At 49.6% G+C, this 23,033-nt stretch overlaps 1 protein-coding gene across 3 annotated transcripts in view; it reads right to left on the reverse strand.

Annotated features, from left to right (window-relative positions):
• LOC126576023 (IQ motif and SEC7 domain-containing protein 1) overlaps nucleotides 1–23,033 on the reverse strand; it is a 135,473-nt gene that overhangs the window by 66,872 nt on the left and 45,568 nt on the right. For 2 of the 3 annotated variants that reach the window (XM_050237085.1, XM_050237086.1), the window contains exon 1: nucleotides 11,091–11,243. The exons of the other annotated variant lie outside the window; for it this stretch is intronic. The gene's annotated coding sequence lies outside the window, so the exon portion shown is untranslated. Of the gene's footprint in view, nucleotides 1–11,090; nucleotides 11,244–23,033 lie in introns of those variants that run through there. 3 annotated transcript variants of the gene reach the window in all.

Raw genomic sequence — 23,033 nt, forward strand, 5'->3', positions numbered from 1 at the left:
CGTGTTGGCGCTAGATGTTGGCGGCATTTGCAAAAGGTTGCGTCCTATCGAAGACGCTAAAGACTCCCCAGGGTGGTGATTATTTTGCATAATGGAAGTGGAAAGATGCGTACCCTGTACGGGTGATGTGGCGAGAGCGACAAGACGAGCTCAAGCTGTCGATAATAATGATGTATTGAACGTGTTTGCATGGCGTGATGACGTTGATAGACGTTATGTTGCAGCATGCAGCATCATCAAACGACAATCACTTCCAGCAAACAATCGTATCATCATTAGTAGTAGTAATGTTGGCTTACTCGCCTCAAACAACTACAAAATGGCGGCAAAAGAGAGTGATGAGTGCAATCGATGCTACTGCAACTTCAGGAAGAAACGGTGCGCACCACCGTCAGAGCCTCAGCGCCTTCTCCATTATCTGCATCTCGCGCGTATGCAAATCACTGACTGCTGTGCACTTTGTGGGCACGGGAATCCCATGAAAACAATGAGCTATCGAGTGAGGCAGCACCCACACACCGGAAGAGGCTGCAAGACTAATGAAGCTCGCGAAGGCATCGCGAAGCGAACCTTTCAGCTCCCGCGCATGGTATGTGTGCTTGTCTTCCAACATTTCCTTTACATTTCCTCTCCCCACTTGGGTTGAGGGGACCCTTTGAGGAATTGATGAATGGACAATTACGCAGCCTGCACCTACACACTAACATGCGACGCATAAAAAAAAGAAGCCTAGAGTACGCTAGACACGTGGTTGACGTCCCTGTCTCTCTCTCTGTATTCGGCAGCAGACCGAAACTGTCGTTCCCCCGCATTTATGTATGAGCATATACGCTCCCTGGCAGTAATTGGGGTCACCGTTTGGAACATCCGTTCGACAGAGTGGCTCCCCTCTAACGCTCCCTTCCTCCAGTACCTTCAGGTTTTATGCTTCAATCAAACTTGCACTCTCAGCTCGGCTGTGGCCGTGCTGCGACGGTTGTGACGTTTCGTTAGATTTGTCTCCTCTTCCCACACACGAGTTGACAACGGGTTGCGGAGAGCATACATCATTGTACGCTTGTGAGCCATTCAAAAGCAACAATGACACTCACTGCTACATGATGTCGCTTGCTGTTGCCCTCCAACGGACCACCCTGGTGTGTTTCGTTTATGTTTTCTTTGTTTTCCCCCCCACTGCATATCACTCTTAGCGCATCTTTTGACGCAACAAACCACCGCCAACCGCCATCAACGAGGAGATTGGTGGCACACTGACCGTTCCGTACCAGAACCCAGCCCCAAACCGAACAATCATCGCGGAACAGGGAAGAAGAGTGCGCGCTTGAGCTCCACAAACAGCCACGCCAAATGGATCGGTCGGTGTTATGCGGCATCAAACGCGCGCGCACTCCTATTGTTTGATAAAAGCGAAAGAAGAAAAAAAACAGCACCACAGCGGCCACAAAGCATAAAGCGGAAGACAACACGGCGTGGTCAACGGTGGTTGTGCGTTGCGCAATGTTTGCATCAATTTTTGCATCGAACTGGCCGAGTTTCGAAAATGGGCGAGAGCAAAAGAAAGGCTTCACTCGGTCACCTCGTCCACCGCCAGTTGTGTAATCCACGGCCCCCCCAAAATGGCCCCCGACCACATTATTGTTTCAATAGTGCAGCGAAGCGTCATGATAAGGAATGCTGGATGGTGCTTGAGAAACCGGAGTGCGCTTCGAGCGCTTCCCGAGAAAGAGTGGATCTCATTTTGGTGTTTATCTGTTAGGAAATAAGAATTTCATTTCTCTGCTGCGACGGGGGATGATGGTGCTTCAACAGCGTGCATCAGGGTGAAGCATTGGGTGCATCGGCTGCGCTGAACTCCGGAAGCGAGTTAAAAGGGCGGGAGCGATGCACCAACCTGGCCACACGCCAGCCCCTGCGTGATGTGTCTTTGTTACGGCCTCTGGAGGTCTGTAATTTAAAGATTAATGGTAGGTTGCTGGCCTGGAGCGCCAGATGCACTCTTCCCGGCCAGATTTCCGGCCGCACGCCAATATTCTCTTCGATGAGAAAATGAAGTCATCAAACTCTGGCCTCCAACTCCGGCACGGGCGCCACACAACGAATGTAAATTACGTTCGCGATTCGTGCCGTTTCGTTAGCATCCCGCTGCTGCTGCTGCTACTTGTGCTGGAAGGTTAATTCTGTTCTCTCCCACACGGCACGTACAGTTTTAGATCCGCGCTCGGTGTGTATCTCACTTGCCGTGATGGCGTGCATTGACTTTGTACCTTCCACTAACCTTCATGCTGCTAAAATCTAAAAAACCTCAACCTCATCCATAAAACCATCATCGGTAGAGGAACGCGATGCATAATTACTAAACGCAAACGAACGGAGGTTTGTGTTCCTCCTTCTTTAAACTGAAACTTCAAAACAAAGCGAAACAGCACTCGCGCGTGATCGATTGTCCTACTGGCAATGGCCCCGAACGTGTTGCACACACTGTTGGCCCACTTGATCATGTAAGCATGTAGTGCGCCGGCGGGAATGAGAAAGACCACACCGGCGACGACGCTCCGTTGAAACACCAGAAGTAGGAAGACGACGAGGTGCCTGAGCGCCCCTGTTGGCTTTTAATCCAATTTTCTCCGCTCTTTCCGCACACAACACAACACACCGCTCGAGGCTCGTGAATTTGGCAGATATGCTAAGCAGCCTAACCGACAACAGCAACACCAGCGGCTCCGGCTCGTTGATAGGTGCTGTCCATCATCCACCGTTCAACCATCATTAACAGCATTACAATCGGCTACACCAGTCGTGTTCCGTGAGCGGCAGCGCGCGCGTGTGTTATGCATACGGCTTTCGATTTTGCACAGATCATTATGTTGGCATCACCATCACCTCCCCCCTGGTATCGGAGGAATACTGGGGCTCTGCGCTGTTGAGCAACGGCAAAGCGATTCCTTCTCTTCCATGTACTGACCATCCATTTCGTTGGATGGTCTTCCTCTTCCTTGGCTATCGGTATCGGTTTCAGCAGCAGCAGCAGCAGCAGCTCCCACGGCATGAAGATGGAAACAAAAGACATGGAAATCCAATCAATGGAAGCACAGCCACCGAATGGCCATTTTTGGCTTTGAATCGGAGGCGATGGATGCGATCTTTCGATGGAGGCGACATCGCGCTTATGCAACACTCGACTCGAAAGACAGGCCGCAGGCAGCGAGATGTCCGCATTCGATCGGAGGAGCGTGCGATCGTATCGGCACTAGAGATACAAGCGCAGCTGGCAACAAAGTTTTTCGGCATGTCACCAGGCGCATATGGCGTCACGATAGTGATAGCCCCCGGCGTCCCAAGGTGCCACACAACAGCTGGCGACCCTTTTCGACGCCCTCTCCTTTCGAACGAGTGCGTCACATAAACAAGCGGATTAAGCGGCCCTTCCCCACATAATACTTTAATTACCTCCGCCACGGCGCAACGGACCGGTTCCTGCTGTTGCTGTTGCTGCTGCTGCCACTACTCGAAGATCAGGCTTCTCGGAGGTGACGTCCGCGTGGTAACGCGTGGGTCTGTAACTTCTGTAACCGGCAGCTAACAGCCACAGCAGCAACAACAACAACCGGGGGTTGGACTTTTACAAAGTCCAACTAGCCGCAATTAAGTCCGACCATCCAACGGGTTTGGTGATCGAGAGAAAAAACAAAAAAAAAATGAAACACAAAATGTGGACCGACATTGACTGACCTGGGGAATGGATTCAGTGAGGGATCGGGGACCGGAAGAGCGGAACTGGTGTTTTGGAGGGCACGTGCGGGCGCGATAGAACACCAGCGAGACCGTGCCGCGCGCGTCAAATCGCCCATGCGTGCGGTGCACCTACGCGATCCGACCGTCGGTCGAAACGGTTTCTCAACTGCCCACGATCGAGTGAAGGAGAGAGCAAGAGTCGCTCTCCAAGAGGGGGAACTGTTATATCCCGTGTATTCCTCGACGCCACCTCCGGTGGTTAACCAACCGTATCCACAGCTCCAGCCAGCTCTGAGCTGGATAGATGGCCGCGATCTATGCGTGCGATTCGCTTTCTCGGTTCCGGCAAACACTTCCAGTCCCGGAGTCCCGCCACAACAGAGAGAGGAACAGACTACCGCAAGTTGCTGTCACTCTTCCTCTTTCACTCTGTTTGATACTTTTAACTTCTTCTTCCACTTCTGCTCCTGCTGGTGCGATTTCTGGAGAGCCGGAAGTACGCTACGTCCATGTTAGAACAGCCGGTCAACAACAGAACAGAACAGAACAGATGAATCATCGCGCGCTAGTGCGAGGGGAAAAACGTTGAGAAAGAACAGTCAACATTAATCGTCCGCAACCGAGAATGGACACTCTCGGGCACGCTCTTCGCTTTACGAAGCGTAGTTATGACCGAGAAGTCTGTCAGGAGACGTGGAGATGGTTGAACGGAACGCCCCATAGATCATGTTAATGGTTTTCGTTGCATTAAGACGATTCAGCGCTCGTGTCAGCGCATCTTATCACACACTCCTTTAACTTTATCTCTCTCTCTCTCGCTCGGCGTGCTCATCCAGAGTTGTGTGCGATATCGACATCCATACGTTTGTGGCAGTTCAAGTCGAAACTCATAAAACTCAAGGTGATTGATTCGATCGGACGTTAAGCACTTCTCCTAGCAATCCATTTTATGGGAAATTTTCCTTTCTCGCGAGCCGACAGTCCCTCTTGTAACTCGCCAGAAAGCGCGAAAAATGAATTTTCTTTTCAACTGCATTGAACTTCGACGCTCCAGAGAGTCTAGACACTGCATCCAGGAAAGAGGATCAAGTGACGCGATCTCACGATAAGGGCGCCAACGATGGAAATCGCCGGTCTTTCACGGGAGATTCTCCCGGAATAGCAGCAGCAGTATTGCCAATGAGGCTCTCGGAACCCGGATCAGAAAATAAGACGTAGAAGCGACACCATTTGGGATCGACTTTCCGGCCAATTCTGTCTCACGGTGCGCGATGGCGTGAAACAAGCGGAGCGAGCGAGGTTTCGATTAAGCTAATTGAAAACAATCATCCATCAACTCGAACCAATTGTGAGTCACCGTGTACCGTGATTTGCGCCCTCGCCGCGATCTCTAACCGTGGATCGTTGATCGTTAAGGGGGGGGGGGGACCTCTGTCGTCATGAACACTAAACAGGTTTCCCCAACTGAACTCACTTCTCCTCCCGCCCGCGCCGGTGCTGGATTGGTTGTTTTCGCCGGCATCCGTAAGTAGGACGCTTCACCGACGATCGCGCGACCAGTTGTCGAACACTCGCGCCACCCGAGTGTCCAGTTCAGGATGAGAATCTGGTTCTAGTTCACGGGAGTTGTTGAGATTGTGTTAGATTTGTTGTGGCCACCGTGGCCCTGTTGCATCAAGGCCACCACCATCACCACCACCAAGTGCATTTCCTCCGCCACTTTCGCCGCAAGCGGGCGCGCAGTGGACAGATTCCGGTTGCGTTTTGCGCCCCGACTATCGGTGGAATCGGAATCGGGAGCGAACGCAATGTGAAGGCGCGGAAAAGGGGTCACCTGGATTGGTGTTTTCAGTTTCTCGCTTGCAGAGAATGCAGAAATGTGTTCCAAGTAACTTGCACCGAGGACCAGCGGCGGGAAACCTGGTTGTGTTCCTGGATTAAAGCCGCTTTATCACCGAAACCGTCAGCACCACAGGAGCGCAAAGTCAATGGTTCAATTTAGCGGGCGGGGAAGCGAATGGATGACTCAATGGGCGGCACATAATTTATTCATTCGCCAGAGATGATCATCTCACGCTGCATTTTGATTGCGTGCGGCGTGCGACGACCGATCACAGGTCCAACAGGGAGCCCCCCACTGTTGTCCGGGCGTAAAACATTAATTGGGCACGATTCCGACTCCAAAGACAGAGCCAATGGGGTCCGTGATTATTAGGACACCAGCCTCCATCCACCAGCAATCAACAGCCGTTGAGCAACTAAATTAATCGGACAACTATTTGTCCGAATCGGATTGGGAGAGGAAAAAAAAGGCGGGGAAAAAAGTGAAACACCCCACTGGACTGGACTGTTTCGGGGAGATCCGGAATTTGGACGACGAAAATGACGAGGAAAACAACTTTCGCCCTTTTTCGGACCGGCCAAGCGCACTTCACTTTGCGCGGCTGCTCGCTGGTAAATGGGTAGCTTGCGGAGAGCGGCTTGACAGATTAATTGAAATTTATGTTTAGCACCAGGAGAAGTTCCGGAACCCTCCTCCCTCCGCCACCGAGTGGCTCTCTCGAGATGGCCACAATGGTAGCAAACGATCATCCTTCAGCCTCTTGAGAATGATGATGAGGAATCATTATGTAGCAGCTTCCGAAATCGCCTTTCGCAGACCATCTTCTCCGGCCCAGGAGGAAGGAAGTGAGTAAAAGTGACAAAAACCTTTCTCTCTGTGGTGGTATCCGGCGGGATGTAACAGCCAAAAACCGAAAGATTCAAGTCTCAGCCTCAGAAGAGTGAAACTACGCGGCCAGGGCGTGCGTCTTTCGCACCTTTCTCGGGCTTTTAAACATCCGGAGCATACATCACGCATTCGGTCTTTTCGTGTGGACCGGATGCAACTTTTGCTGCCGCCTGTCGACTCAAATGGTGCTCGAGATCACTTACGTTCGCGAGATCTCGCGGTTGGGAGCGCGATAATCGATTAATCACTTGGCGCACAAATCGTTTCCTCAAAAAGGCTTTAAGCGCACGAGTGGTGTACTTGTCGTTGAGGAAGATAGACTCTGCAACTGACTTTCTACTCTCCGTGTCGTACTGGGATGTTTTCCCGGAAGAACTGATCGGCGAGCGGCGAGAAAACCCATCGAGGTAGTTCCTATAATCTTGCTTGTGGATCATGGCAATTTGACAAAACATGGAGGGAAATTCCGGTCCGTGACAACCTTAAACAAGGCTTAGCTAAAGGAAAAGGGAGCCCGCACACACTTATGCACTCAACGCACAATCCGTTCCGTTCCGTTCCGTGAGTTGCGCAAACACCACCGTGCCACCAAATCACTAACAACCTTAATTCGAAATCCTAGGGGACAATTTGCACCCAGATGGTGATCAAAAATTAATTAACGCAAGCTCTCCCTCTCCCTTCCCTCCACATCGTTTCGTCGCGGACACAGAACTCAACGATCGTCAAAGTGTAATTTCGTTCGAAATCAAATCATCGTGACCATTCCCGGTTCGGCACTTGACAGCCAATCCCAGCCGTGATGACAACAGACAGACCGGTGGAGAGTTTCATCGGGAGCCATCTTTTCCGCCACGGTTAATGGCACCGGTGGTGCGCGCATTTCGATGAGGGGCTCGGGAGGCTAATTTGCTGATAAAACACAAAACCGGAAATCTCCGATCAAAAAGCCGTGTGTACCGATGCACAGCAGTGACTCTGGGCTGGTAATTAGGACCGGCGAGGCTGAAGAAAACCCAATCAGAGCGGTTTGATTTATATATTTTGCATTCGCGCGACTTTGCAGGGAATTCCCTTCCACTTGAGTATTCCAATCACGTGCGCGCGGAATGATGATCTTCAGGACTGGCAGCTCTGGAGGTCGGTTAACGACACAACGTCGAGACGTCCTCCTGCTTTTTTTACAATAATTTCTTGCACAAATGGTTCCTTTCTTATGGTTCTCAAAATTTTCCATAAAGAAACCTCGTGTGACAGTCAACACCATTAGTCATCGGGATGTTAATAAGTTGCTGAGGTGAGGTAAAAAGCGAGCAAATACGAACACCGAGACGCAACTTTTGCTCTCTGGTGCCTGTATGTGTTGCAGCTTGTTAGTTGATGACAAACAACAACACAGCAGCATTCAGCACGGCGATGGTTTACGTCATGCTTTTGCTTACAAAGCTCGAATCGCCAGCAACCATCCCATTCCCGTACGGTTTCGATGAGTCGACGACACGCGTTGGCCACAACCCACGGCGTGACACACATTTGCCGCTGTCTGGTTTGGGGAAATCCCCAGAAAGGGCAAGAACATCCGCATCCAGGAACAGCAAAAACGTCCCAAATTCTCGAAAAAACAGTCAGATAAACTCAGTAATTACTGGCAACCATAGTAGGAATGATTGAAGACAAACAAAACATCGCCGCTAATGAGGGTTTTGGAGGCAACTTCGTCCGTCAGTCAGTTCAAAGACCTGTTGCTCCGTGGCTTGATGCTTGCCAACACCACCATCACTACAACCACCGGCGAGCTCTGGTTGGTGTTGCGATCATATGTAGCTCGCTCGCGCAGCTCCATGGACCATCGTCCGATCACCTTCCGAAGGTGAACAACTGTTGGCGCCGCCACCGATCCGATCGGAGATTGTTGTCTGCCGCGGCTCGTGCTCGAGTCCGTTGTCCGGCGTTCTGGGAGGATTAAGGCCGTGCCGTGCCGTGCCGTGCATGGCTGGTTCGTTGGTTGCGCCAACGCGCTCCGATGCCAAACCGGGACCAACTGTTACTGAGCAGAAGTGAGGGAAGAATCCGCGCGCGAATTGCGGACACGCGCAGAGCTTGGGGATGCTTAATTTATGGCACTTTCGTGGTGACCGGCCCGGGGAACAGGGCGCCCGGGAACCGGTCCCGAAATTGTCGACTAGCCAATAATGGTGGCAAAAGTGAAACCTGGAGCGCTGGAATACAGTAGAACAGCAGGACTTGTGGCGCGAGGGCGTCCGTACCATGAATCATCGAGCGACGCGTCGCGAGGTCCGGTCCGGAGAAATGAAAACAAACTTCCTCCACCGAGGGGAAATGGAACCAGCAGGAACCAGGTGTGCCCGTTGCAACATTGCATCGAGGGCGCACCGAAACATATGCTCGGCCGAGCGGGGTGAAAAGCTGCACAAACATATGGCGGGTTCCGGGCGGGTGAGCGAAAGACGCCACCATTTGTGTATGCAAACCGCGAGCAACGGGCACCCCGCCTTGAGGTACACAGGGGTTTTTAACTAGAAAGCGGTGGTGACACACTAAACGATTAGTTTCAGAAAGCTTCGCTTCACTAAATGCCCATCGGAATCGGAATTGAGTGCGTGATTCTGGTGGAATACATAATGCAGCGCAATGTCCATGTCCAGGGTCTAGTGTCAACATTTGTTGCCAAGCAAACGACGGAACAAGACGTGAAGAACGCACGTTCTGTTTTGCGCTGGTAACCGGAGCGGGTCAACAGTAACACAACCAGCAACAAACAACGCATCAACGCCATGCTCATCATCACACGATAAGCCATCGCGCTCCAGTTTCGCGTACCGAGTACCGTATTTTCGCGCAAAGTGATTGCTGTCCCCTCATCAACTGGACAAGGGAATAATGTAGAAGGAAACGCACAACGCAGCAGCAGCAGCAGCAGCAGCCGAAACACCGAAAACAACCAACAGCAGCAAACAGCAAACGGTCCCATAAAACGAACGGTACACCTTTGCTCGCGTTTCTGCTCGCAACAGATCCAGTAAGGTACCTCCCGTTTTTTTGGGAGGGGACTTGAGAGGAGAGGTGCATATGCTACGCGTGGATAGCCAGTTTGTGTTTTCCCTTTTTTCGTTTTGCTTGCAAATGGATGCCCTGCCCTGAATGTCACACTGGGACACTCCCAGGGGGTCGGTGAGCTGTTCGCTTTTCACGGGCAAATTAAACGAATTTTCACGCTTCCCTCACCAGCACCTCTCTCCTGAGACTCTTCATCACCACAAGTACCACCGCAACCGGCAATTCGTTACACCTTTAGCCGCTTCAGAGAGCTTCCGCTTTGGCGCGTCACGGAAAAGACGTTTTGATAGCGTTGCGAACCGTGCTCTGGTCCCAGGGTGGTGCTACTGGGCATTTCCTCGATTTTCCCGGTGTCTGGAGACCCCCAACCGAAGCCACGTAGCATCCCATGATCGTTTGCTGTCATCGTGCTGTCTCATCATTGCTTCATTTCGTTGCCACGTGCGATGCAGGGAGATTCAATTGCAACTGCAGATAACTGCAAGAGCACACTGCGCCCACACAGTGAGATGCACTTACACATAGAGCGGAGAAACAATAGAAGCAGCAACAAAACACCACGAAAACAAAAAAGGCCAACCAACCAACGCACTAAAATCCAACGAACGGCTTGGAGTAATTGGAATGGAAATTAACGAGAAACAAACGCATAAACGGCTTCTAATGAAACTAGCACAACCACACACTATTCGCACACACTGATGATGATGCTGATGATGATGATGAGAGGAGTTGGAATTGAAGTTGCATTTCTCACTCTGCGTTGCACGTACAAGCAACGTCCACTACTACCGTTCCGTTCCGTGCGGTTGTGCATTATTCAAATACCATATAGTGGGTGTGTGGATCCGTCGTGTAGGTGGTTCTGCCGTGCCAGCCTTTGCACAACAACAACACCTTCAAACTGTACCAACTGATCAACTTCAATTGCAGCAGCAACAGAAGCACCGGGGCAGAGTATCGGTTACAACAATATCGTTTCGACAGTTGATAGTGGCCCGGGGGTTTTTATTTTGCGCCACACATTCTTTCACGTTTCTCAGTGCCGCTCCACTCCAGGTGCCATCGCACTGACAGCAGCAGCAGCAGCACCTGCCTATCACCTCCCCAACTAATCACCTTCCCAACTATCCCGGCGTACGACGTTTCGTGCACTAATTTTCCCCACGGGGAGAGAGAAAAAACTAATCGCAGCACACGCTCGATCGAACGGTACAAAAACGCGGGACCCACGAAAACCGCGGACCCGGCGCACACGTTTCGCGATTGACACCTCGACACGGGAACACGAGAGCAGCAGCGTGGTTTTTGGACACCTTCAATAATCAGCTGCTTGCTTGGGGGGTTTGGTTTTCGGTGACACACGCAGACGGCTCAATTATTCCGGCGGAGACCTTCGAGAGATTGGCTTTTGGGCAGTGATCGTGCGCACGCGAAGATTGTAATTAACACTGGCCCCACTGGGCATCCGGAAGAGCTGATTTGATCCGTCACACAAAAACTCGACACCAAAACACACGCTACAAAACACACAAAACCGAAAACACACCTTGGATGATCCACAAAGAAGCACAACTGGCCACTGCTGGTGCTGCTACTAGCTAGCGTCACCGGTTAGATGCTTGAAGAGATGCCGCGGCTGTACGGCAACCCGTCTTTCGTCGTTCGTCTTGTGCTGGAAAGCGCGAAATGAGCGTGTGGCGAAGGGTTCGAAACAACTCGGTGGCTTCAACCCCTCCTCAAACTGTGTGTGCGGGCGCGCGCGCGATCGTACACTCGATCATTTGATCGTTTTGGCCGTTTCGACCGAGTGTTCATCCGAAGTTGAACCGAGGCCGAAGTCGCAAATGAACGAGGCGATAGGGTGAATGAATTTGAAAAGCAATGAGCGAAGGAAACTGAAATTCTAACAATTTTTTTTTGTTTAAAATATGTCTAAAAGTGTACGAAGTGGTACTATAAGTGATTTAATTCAGGTTAAATTATCTGCTAGAAGCTTGAAGCTATCAGAGAGTATTCTTTACATCTTTGGATTGTTTAATTTTCGATCCAGAAATAAACGGAAGACCGACAATTTATGGCTTTAGGGTAGTCTTCTAGTCTTCTAGCAAAAACAAACCCATATGAGTTTCATTCGTGAAGGGTTTTCACGTGAGAAAGACGCGCTCGTCGCCCTATGACACCAACATGCGATGCGCCCTGCCATGCGGTACGAACGACCGGAGATCGGAGCGCAATTCCGGTATCGTATTTCGGAGCTCGGTGCTTCCTCCTCTTCCTCCGTGTCTCTCACCCCTCTTTCGTACCATCCCGTGAGTTGGGGTGATGTGACGAACATTTTAAACTCCCTCCCCACTTCCGATTCACCACGCAGAACGACGGAAGAAGAAGAGCATTGCTGGCTCGACGACGACGACGACGACGACGACGGGACGACAGGAAGCTGACATCGACGACGACGTTGAGGAATTGTGCAGGAAATGCGCCACAGTTTGCGTCTGGTGGAGAGCTTTCAATCTTTCCCCGGGGGCTGAATTGATGCGTAGAACACGGCAGCGAAAGTGGTTCATGGCTACAAAACCGTCGGCGGAAACAAAGTTGATCAAAAACGAAAGACTTCAACAGAAGAGACGAACCCCCGGAACGAGAGGCGTTGAGCTCAGAACTCGCGTTTTTTTTGCAATTGTTTTGCCCTTAATGAAGAATACCGTTGGTTTCTAGAGAGTGTCAGGATTCATTTCTCATCTTGGACTTGGGACTGGAACGCTCGACTCTTCTTCGGGTCACAAGAATGACATTGACTTTTCTGCATGGCGAGCATTGCGCAGCACTTTAAGCTTAAAACAAACAAACTGAAAAAAAAAAACGATTGCTGCAAAACATATTGACCAAATGCAAAAAAAAACTGAATCACACAAGATGGCACATAAGATGGTTGTGCTGTTTTGTTTGTTGAGGGCTCCCTGGTCCCACGTCGAGGATGAGAGGCCATCGCTCCATCGCTGTAACTGTCATAACTGATCGCTGTCATTTAAGATTCTGCTGCCGTTTACCTATTAATGAAACAATCTTGCCACACGGAATGGAATGGAATGGAACAACCCCTTGAGCCCTGAGCGAGCAGGCATTCACTCGGAAGCAGCGGAAATTTTTAATCGAACACTCTCTGTGTAATTAGTAATGGAAACAACGCCGGTGCCCCGGGCGATGCAACGACCTGAGACAAACACAATCGAATTGCGTGAGCGTAACGTAAGCGAGCGAGCGAGCGATGATGATGATGCCAAGGCGTTCGTGGATCGCGGAAAAATCATCAGTCCCAGGGGTGAGATGGCACGATCGCTCGGAGAGCCTTTGCAAAAACAAGGAACCGCAACTAAAGTCAGTTCCACCCCTGAACCAAGGTAGAACCTCAGTAAGTTACGGAAGCGCAAAGAGCGTTTGTGTCCGTTGACTTCCCAGTTAGCTTGTGCAGTTTCAGTGACGCCCTGCACACCTGCCTGCCTGGTCACGTTTCCTGCGCTGTAGATAGCTGGAAGCATTGGCAAAACATTTCGCAGCGACAATACCTCAGTTGCTCGACTTGACTCAACGGCAGAGTAGAGAACCAACACAAAATTGCAGCAATGCTTACCACCAGCGCGTGGATAAGCGCGTAAGATTGTTGCCTTACGAGTGGCACGTTTTTTGTCGTGACCACGGGACGCGTGATGCGTGGTCGCACCAAAACAAGAAGCCAAGAACGCGAGTGAGATATTACGTTGCTGATGCTCAGGTGACTCAGGAGCAGCGATGATAGAATTACGGCTCGAGCTATGAGTGGTCGAGAGCTCTTCAAAGTCGCGTCATACGTCGGGGTTGTGACCAGGAAAAATGCAAATGTTATTTATTTCTTCCCCAAACTTCCCTCGGTATGAGACATGAGCGGACACTTCAGCACCATATCGAGCGTTCTATTGAGCGGATAGCGGGCGTAAGATCGCATAGCATCTTCGTGTCTGGCTTTAGTGTCAATGACAGAACAAACAGAGAGCTTCGTATATGAGACGAGAATGAGCTGATGTTCGCTTTTCATTACCAGAAACAGACCAAAGCAAAGTAGTTCCCTTAAATTTGGACGTCACGAGTTGCTTTTAAAATATTTTTTAAGCCCAGCTTCTGGGTGGTATTGTGAGGGACCTTTGATTGAATTTCTCCCCCGTGGCCGATGATGTAATGTTTGTGCATTCGCTGGATGGAAACACCTGCGTATCTGTATAGGTCTGTGCTGCTATTTGTTTAACCAATTTTACACATGTCACCGTACAGGTTGCCGACGATCTGGACGCAAAAAGCCGATTTACATTGCATAGCACCATTGTGAGTCCTACGTGCCCGTACCCTTGACCAATTCACAGTTATTGCAAATTATCGACACACCTCAAGCTCACCACTGGTCCCATGTTTCCCCCCAAAAAATGACAACGTGACGTGAGTTGCGAAAGGTTTCTCTTCCATACGCGCGATAGTCGTGACAAATCAATTGCACCAGAGCTGTGTGCGTGCGATGCGGTGGTGGTCGTGTTGGTGCGGTTAAGTTATTTACTTTTGTACCACGCAACCCTCTGCAACATAGCCTCCTCTGTCTCTGGCCGTGCGTTGAGTCTAATTCACCAAAAAGGAAACCACCCCCCGAGTCCCGCGAGGCGAACGAGGATCTCGCATTTTTGGATATGCGTCCCGCATCGTGTCCAATGAATCGCTCAAGACCATAGATGGATGTCAAATTGTTTCGGCACCGGTGCCAGTCGGCTGAATGGACGTCGAAAGGGAAACCACAACCAGCCAGCAACTTGGAACGCGGCTTGTCGCTGGCTGGACGCTGGATTAGAGTGTGCTGCAATAGCAGCGGCAGCAGCAGCAGGCAGACGGAGATCATGTCAAGATCATCACGAAGTGCTCGCCGTCGGTTGCTCCCCAAGTCGTAACGAACTAAACGATGGCTGATCAAATACTGAATGACCTGCTGACATCCTGCCATCCATCCCAAGAGTCGAAGATCATTCCAACGGGGGGAATGGACACGATCGTTCCTTGCTTTCAATTCAAAATATCCTCCGGTTGTTGGTGCTGGTGGTGAGCTCTCTTTGCACCACCATTGAGCCATCCCCATGGTGCACCTGTCTTGTGGATTATGTCATGAGGTGAGCAACAGCTCGCGAATAGCTTTTAGCGGATGATTTCTGAGGCCCCGGTGAGTTTTCGAGCGTTTCCTACGGGCACTATTTGCACACACTCCGATCGTGTGCCCCGATGATTGCTATCCTGTCGTGGTCATTGAGCAAATCAGCAAATGTGGCGGCACATTTCAAACGCCTCCCTGCCCGCGGTGCCTGCTGTGTTCTGTGACCGGCACCGGCGTTTGTGTTACGTACAAGAATGGACGATCGACCGAACTGCTTCGGGTGTTATCGAGCCACGGTCTAAAAGCGCACATGATGGCTGCATTTCGGCACCAATTAGGTTCGGGCGAAGCGTGTTCGATTACAGGTTTGCTACCATTTTACTTGGTGTTGGAAAATGGGCTTTTCACATATTGTTGCAGCTACACGCACTCCAGTAGCTGTGCGTGATTGATGGGTTTGAGGGATTGAGCACAACAACTAAATCATGGTTGAACTTGGTAAATTGAATGAAGCAGAGTTAAATCAACATCCTAATGCTGGTTTTTAGTGTGAAAAATTTGTGCAAATGCTGTATAACTTTGTTGCGCAAATGGTACACCCTTTTTCGAAAGAGATTAACACGGGAATGTTGACCAAAAGTTACATGAAGAGGTCAATTTTGTGTGATGCGTTATAAATGATAATGCTAAATCAATCATGCAGAAGCTTATTAAAAACAATTTGAATAATCTCCCTAAAACTCGGAAGCTTTAGAAACAAGCAATCCTTTCTTACCTCGTTGAGATAAATGTTGCGTTGATATTAAAGCTTATTTTGTCTGATAAAATATATAAAAAAAAACGTTCAACATACACTCGTCAGTCTTGAGTGCTGTGAATATCCTGAAAGAGATAATGTTTTTCGTCTCAATTTGCTAATCAATAAGTCGCTATCCCTGGGCCAAGCAATTTTTTGATTTCGTTGTTCGAATTTCATCAAATAGTGTTCTCCTGTTGATAGTAGATTAGTTTTTGTAAAAATATTCTGTTGAATTATCAAGCGATATCAAAATGGTGCCACAAGGCATGAGACACCAAGTACTTACATTCTTAGACTTAGTGTACGATTGGAGCAGATTGGATCATGTGGCATCAGAAATAAAGTTTCTATTGATGATGACTTACCTGTAAAAAACCAAAAAAAACCGAGTTTTAGAAATTGTCAGTCAAATAGCGAAATTCATGATTGCAAAAAGTAAATTAATTATTTATGCTTAAACAATAGTGCTTTGGAAAGCGAAGCATAATATGCATTCACACAGGGCGCACTGTCCGCGGTGCCTGATCTTTCCAGCCTCTGAACTCGTCTGTCATGTAACGCGTTCCGTCATCGAACGGCAAGCATCAAAGATAACAGACCGACCGGCAGACCGGCATCGCCGGAGACCGTCACAGCATAAAAAAAAAACAAACAAAACCACACACATTGTCTCATAAAACCCGGTCGATACGCCGCCGACCTGTTGTCTCATCGAAAGTGATGCTTAAAAACCGGAAAGTAAAAGTTGAACCCTCTCTCCCGTCCACGGTCCCTCCGTTGTTCTGGTGACACGACGGGCCGCTCCGCTTTTTCGTTTCTCGCGATCACAAACCGCCCGATCCCGGATCCGGTGCGTGCAACATCGGCGGGATCCGCTGGTTGCCCTTTACGAGATTTCGGATCTTGTTCGGTCCGATGCGCTACATAATCATTGACGGTAATCGTGGGGCCACACGGTCCGATCGGTGGTGATCGGATTCAGAGCTTTGGGATTGCGCAATCGCGAACAGGGATCAGGGACCCAACATCAATCCCGAACAGAGGATTAAAGGAGAGTTTTATTTGTTGCCAAACCATCGTTATTGTGATGAAGGAAGGCGATCAATGCCCGGTGCATAAGTGTTTGTTTCTAGTCCCACCATATTGAGCACAAACCAGGAAGTGTCCGCGTTGTGCGTGTCATGCGGCTACCGTTTTCGTTACCACGACCATGGCTAACCAAATATTATCGTAAACCCAATAACCCTTGCCCGACACTCGACGTCTAAGGTACGGTTCGCCTCCCTTTCGTCCGTTTTCTGTGACCGGAATGCTAAAGGAGCTTTATGCTTGGCGTGAAACGCGAAACAAAAACCACCGTCACCGTTTATCAACCCTCTGCATATTGAGTGGCTGGCGTGACCAAATGGTCGCTACTGCTCGCAGCCGAACAGTGATAAGCGGAGCACGTGTTGAGGGAAGCAAAATTTACATTTATCATGTTTTTCATATCATGCTTTCATAATCGTTTATGCGTTTTGTCGCTGTCGTCGTTGCCTGCGATCGTCCCACCGTGTTCCAAGACATATTATTGAGGAATCGGTCATGCTTGCACCGTTAGGTCGCCAGACTGCTCATCAACGTCGCGTCAGTGAACGACGAAACGGAACGGTTTATTATCGGTCATAAAAACCGACAAAAAACACGCTGCTACATTATAAAGTAAATATTTTCAATCGTTGCAATGAGCTTCTTGACATTTGCTGGTGGAGAGGTTTATGATTTGTTTGTGTCTACTAAGCGATGCAGTGGCGACCGAACATTGCGTACCGTTTTCAATTTATTGGCCAATGTCTCACTTCAAAGGACGCCGGAGGCAAGATCACACCGATAAGAGAAACAATCAGCACACTACACGCGCGCACTGACAACTCTCGGAACACTGCGTCTGCGCGATGCGCTCAGCCGGAACACAGCCAACCGATTTTCATTAAACGGTCTCGATAAAATCGTATGAATAAAATCGAGCCCCGAAGGCGGCACGATCCACCATTTTCCCACCGCATAATAATGAGCAGGCATGATGGTGCACTGCGTCGCTGCCTCAAATGTCTCTTCTGATTGTGTTCGTGGTTGTGTTTTAACGTGGCGTAGCTCATTCATTGGCGCCTGCGGCTTTCTCGCTACTAGAAATTGGACCACAGACGAAACAGATGAGTTTTCCTTTCATTTTCGATGGATGCTTTACGTCCATTTCACTCCTTCGCCGATTCATCACCGAATGCTGAAGAAGCTGCAATGCCATCAAGCGGATGATGATGATGATGATGGTGATGAGAGATGATCATGTCGCTGCAGGGCCCAAAAACATCCGATTGCAACGAGACGGGCGCGACGAACCGTGAAATTGAAAGCATGGCCATTTTCATCAAAAATGATGTTTATTAGTCGCCTCCGTTGCTGCAGCATCTGTAGCTTTAAAGGCCTGCAGGGGACTTTGTAGGAACTATGTTTTATGTTTTCATTTTCTCTCATCCCAACGGAGATGGTGGTACGTGGCTCGGACACAATCTAAAACACACAAATCGCAGATACATAATTCAATTGCGAAGCCCTACGCCATTCGTCATCTAACCATGACACCCTTGAAGGAAGGACCACCTCTACAGTTGAATGGAACGATGTTGTGGTTTCGATTTCATGTTACATGGTCCGTGGCACAGTGCCGCCAACATGCGAATCATATTTGTGTGTCGTGTGCCGTATGCCCGGTTTTGCATTTGCAACAAAGCTCACAAAACGATCGAAGCGAACGGACAAACGAACGAATGGACGCAACCTTCAAGCAGGAAACCTTCCCTTGACTTTGTTGTCAAATTGGTCATCCGCGATGAGACGAATGCACAGCCTTCACAGCGCGCCCCTTCTCGCTGTGGTCCTCTCCCTCTCTAAGCGTCATTATCCACATCACTGGCTCCGTGTTTTGCGCACGGTTTGTGGCGCACGGAAATTACATTAAAACGGTGTCAAGAGACAAAACTCCCCCCGCTTTTCCGTTAATAATCGACAAAGAAGACATCGGAATCGGGCCTAAGATTGAAAGAGCGTTAGAAATACGCTGAGAGAGACAAAACGGAACACACATTATCATTGTTAGTAGCGTACGGCGACCAATTATGCGCCGCAAACGAGACTAGCGCGACAAAAGATTTGAATGCGGTCAGTCAGCAGCAAGTGACGAACCCTCGCTCGCTGCAAGTCTCGCTTAGCGGCGCCTGTAACAAGCGGTTAGAGCGTGGTCTACAATTAGAACGGAAACCGGTACAAGGTGCAGGAAACGGTGAACGTTGACCATCGCGCTCTTGAATGGTGGGAAAATAATGCCAGATAAGGCCTATATGGATTGTCTCACGTAGAACCATTCTTGGACCGTGTTTCGCAATCCACCTTCTGGACATCGATTGCAATGCCATAACGTGATCGTGTCACCTAAACGTGTCCGTTTCGGTCGCTTGACAAATAATCCTTTGCCAAAAACCAATCGGTAAGCAGCTTGCACCACTTTTTAAAGGCGTGAATTCAACCATACCAGGTAAACAAGTGCAACCCACGGCCAAGAAATGAAAAATATACGTAAATACCGGAGTGGCCACCACACTGTTTGAGGTGGTTCGGGTTAAAAATCTAATTTACTGCCCCAATGATTTCGCTCGAAAATCTCGCTTTCCATCCAAACTTACCCACCCGCCCTGGAGGCCAATTTTCCGTGACGAAAGTAAAAACCGAAAACTCGCCTCTCGCCCAAAAACTGTGTCCACGCGCAAAACGGGCGAGCGGCACAATAATTCTATTGCCACTCTCGCGTTGCTCGGTCGCTGATCATGATCAGGTGGCTCGCTGATGCTGCTACCGCTTTTGCTCATGCTTTGTTGAAAGCGTTATGCGCGGTGAAGCGGCTTATAAGCGTGGCGGCACACATTTGGAAACATCATGCTTACGCGAAAAGCCACCGCGCGTCGAGGGCGTGGATCATGCCCTATTCTATTGTTTTGTTTCGTCTCCGTTTTTTTTCGGGTTGGTTTTTTGGTGCTTTGAACAACAAAAGCTTGGTCGCTACTGACGGCCGACAAGCAACTCCGGTACGCGTCATCCACTTTTCTAGGCAGTCCACACAGCTCAGGTTAATTAATTTTCACTTTTAATCATTCAGTTGTCTGTTGTAGTTTCGCTCTCGATCTTGATCTCGAAACGGGAAGTGTACAAAGCGCAAACTGTAAAGTCGCAAGCCGCACTCTGTTTGTCCAATTTAGTTTCGTGGCGCTTTGTCGCTTTTGCTTTCGTTTGCAATCAACCGCCACCCACCGGCCCAAAGGCCCATTCTCTTCGTAGAGTGGAGTGGAGATGTTTTGAAATCGAGAGCTCGCGAGAAGCAGAAGAAACAAAAACGAAATCTGGCGCTTTATTGGAAAGATTACTACCCATTTCCCTGTCACCCGGTGTCTCCCGGTGCAGAATTAATGCTTGGCAGCAGCAGCAGCACCATTCGATGGGGGAAAAACACCTGAACCCCACCATTGAACATAAGGCAATCTATTTCACCAAAAACTCGTAAGCGCTGCCACGGAAACAGACAGACGAAGGTAGCGCGGTGGTGCGGCGATGTGAAATTCGAAATTTGCTCTCAATCTTGGGCCCTTGTGCCTGTAGTACTCGCAGTACCACCTGGTGGAGGTGCTGTCGAGGGGAAAAGAAAGTAAAAGCTGACTATAAATTGGCCCAGCTTAGTATAGCGTCTTATGTATTACCGGTTCCGAGCCCGTACCGTACCGGTAAAATGATGCTTTAAACGATCTCCATGCATTGACGGCAGCTCTGTCTGCAATTAAGAGCGTCCCTTAGCGTCTATACTTAACCGATCAGGAGAATGTGAAAACATGTACACACCCCCTCCGAGGGTGTTCTATGTTTTAATGCGGCTTCATGCTGATCCCTTGCCAGCCAATGATTAGCAGATCATTGGAAAGTTAGCCTCCGCACCTTTGGAGGCGCACCAGTTGGCACGATCTTGCAATAAATCTGGCCTCCCCGAGATCCGGTCTCGGGCGATTTTTGCGGTCCTATCAGAAACCGCGAACCCTGCTAATCCATTGCGCGTCCCCCCGGCGGAGGCTGCAACCGCAGGTTTACCATTGAATTGCACACACATGATAGCTGGCGGGCGCTCACTCACCTCACACGATCATTGACACTAGATGGCTTTTGGGAGGGGAATAGGGCACCCTCCGGAACACTCGGAAAACCTCCGATCGATCGCGAGCGAGAGTGGTGCAATTTACCAACCGATTAGATCACTTTCGCGGTTCGACGACGACACCGCCCACTTAGAGGGCTTCTTGTGTCCAACATCTGCGCAATCGACCAACCGAGCGTGTGGTCGCTTGGCTGCTGGCGATGGATCGCAAAACGAGTGCACGATTTTACAAAACTCCGAACCACGGTTCCTGCTGGAGGGTACGGGTGGCTCTCGAACACACGCCCAATCGTCATCGAAACCCTTGGCTGTGTTTCATCATAAAGCATCGCAGATTAAAGTACTGAAACAACAGTAGACTGGAGAGGTGCATGATCACGCGTTGCAACTTTGCGTTAAGAATTGTCCAACAAAAGGTTGAAATAAAGTTACGTTTCGTGGCAGAACGAACTGTCAAAATCCGTCGCCTCGTTTATAAAGTTCTTATTTAACCAAAGTTATTTCTTTTATAACCTTTCGCAACAATATAATTTGAGGAGAGAGGAATTGTTCATTAAAAATGGATTAATATCGATGTTAAAACGTCTACCAGATAAACGGATACGAAAAAAGCAGATGCACGCAAATGACAAATGATAGATCAGCCTACATTGGCCCCTCCAAAAACCGGAGCAATTATTCCGATCAGTAGTGCGGCAATGATTGCACCGTGCGCTACTGCTGATGATCCACTGTACCATCCTCGACATCCGTGTGTCTGATTTCCGATTAGAAGGAAAAGCAAAGGCACAGCATACTTTCTTTTCGATGAATGTCAACCTAATAATCATTGTGCCGCGATCATCATGTCATTTGGGATGCCAGACCAATGGGGCGGGAGAGACGCGGCACAACAAGCGAAAAGAAACTCCCGATCATTACCAAACTGGCACCTTGCTTGTGGACGCGGTTCGATTGTTTGAATATTAACAATTGTGTTGTGTGTTGTGAGTAAACGACGACGACGACGATGAGAGACGAGTATTCATAACGCTGCCGGGCAGCGGGTTGTGATCACGCGTGTCTATCATTTCTCGATCACATTACCATCACAGTGGACGGATCGCATCGCCCGGCAACGCCCCGAAATGTGGTTTCTCTTTTTGCCCATGGTTTCATTTCACCGAATGATGATCGCGCGAGTTGCGAGCGCGTCCCATTGAATGTTGGTCCCTAATGCCACCATGGCCCCTTTTCGATGTTTCCGAGACCGTTTCCGAGCGGTCGATTGCGTTCGTCATCAGTCGTCAGTGTCGCGTAGTGTTGTGCATTGTTATTGAAATGACAAAATGGAAATCATCGGATTGGATTGGTGGTGGCGGGGTGGTATTGGTAACCGGAAATCAGGTTTCGACTTTCGGTTTTGCAATGAAACAAACCCCGCACATAGAGAGTCACCGAGACGACAATCGTGCAAAATTGCATCGCGTTCGATCGCGAACGCGGGTTACTGCATTATTCCGCTTCGATGATCATTCAGCTTCACTTTTAATGTCATTAGCCGCTTGATTGAGCACGCGGACCAGGCTGTTGGTGGCGCGGTACGAAACCGAAAGCCACCGAGGTTTCGTTTGGGCTATTTAGATCAACTGCCAACCAGCCAGAGCGCCCAGGGCCCTCGAGTATAATTAATTGAAATCAGGCGCCAGAGGCCAGCCCGATCGGAGTGTGAATTTTGAATGAAGCAACAACACTTCCAGTCTTCGTTCCCGGATGCGTGCAAACCGTCTCATTGCGATCACAAATCTAATATAAATGCGATCGCGATCACAACGACCGCATTAGCTGGTCGCCAGTGACAAACAAATCTCCAGCCATACTCTCCGTGGAGGCGCCAGTGGAAAGATGAAATTAGTTTCTATACTGGCAACGCGCCAATTCCATCGAGAGAGCCGAGTGCAGTACTCGGCATTGCGTACGCACGTACCTTTGCTTGGTCAGCGAAATCTCTTTGCGGCCATCAACCCAATTCTCAGTGTCGCACTGGATCGCCGCTCCTTCTTTCTCACACCGGCGGTGTTATGTTATGTGGGAAAGCTCAATGGGCATGAGCATTGCGGAGATGCTTAGGCCATTCGGTAAGAGCGGCAGCTGAGTGATCCAGTTTGGGACATGTCATAATTTACGTAATGACCGCAGACCCTGATGACTGAAAACATTTGGACACATTTTTTGGGGACGTCAATCTCAAATCACTCCGCGTAAACCCAAATAAGCTGCGCACCGATTTATACGCAACCGAAGAAAAAAACATGGCGCT

Source organism: Anopheles aquasalis, chromosome 3 (genome assembly GCF_943734665.1).
Source record: "Anopheles aquasalis chromosome 3, idAnoAquaMG_Q_19, whole genome shotgun sequence".
Taxonomy (NCBI): Eukaryota; Metazoa; Arthropoda; class Insecta; order Diptera; family Culicidae; genus Anopheles; species Anopheles aquasalis.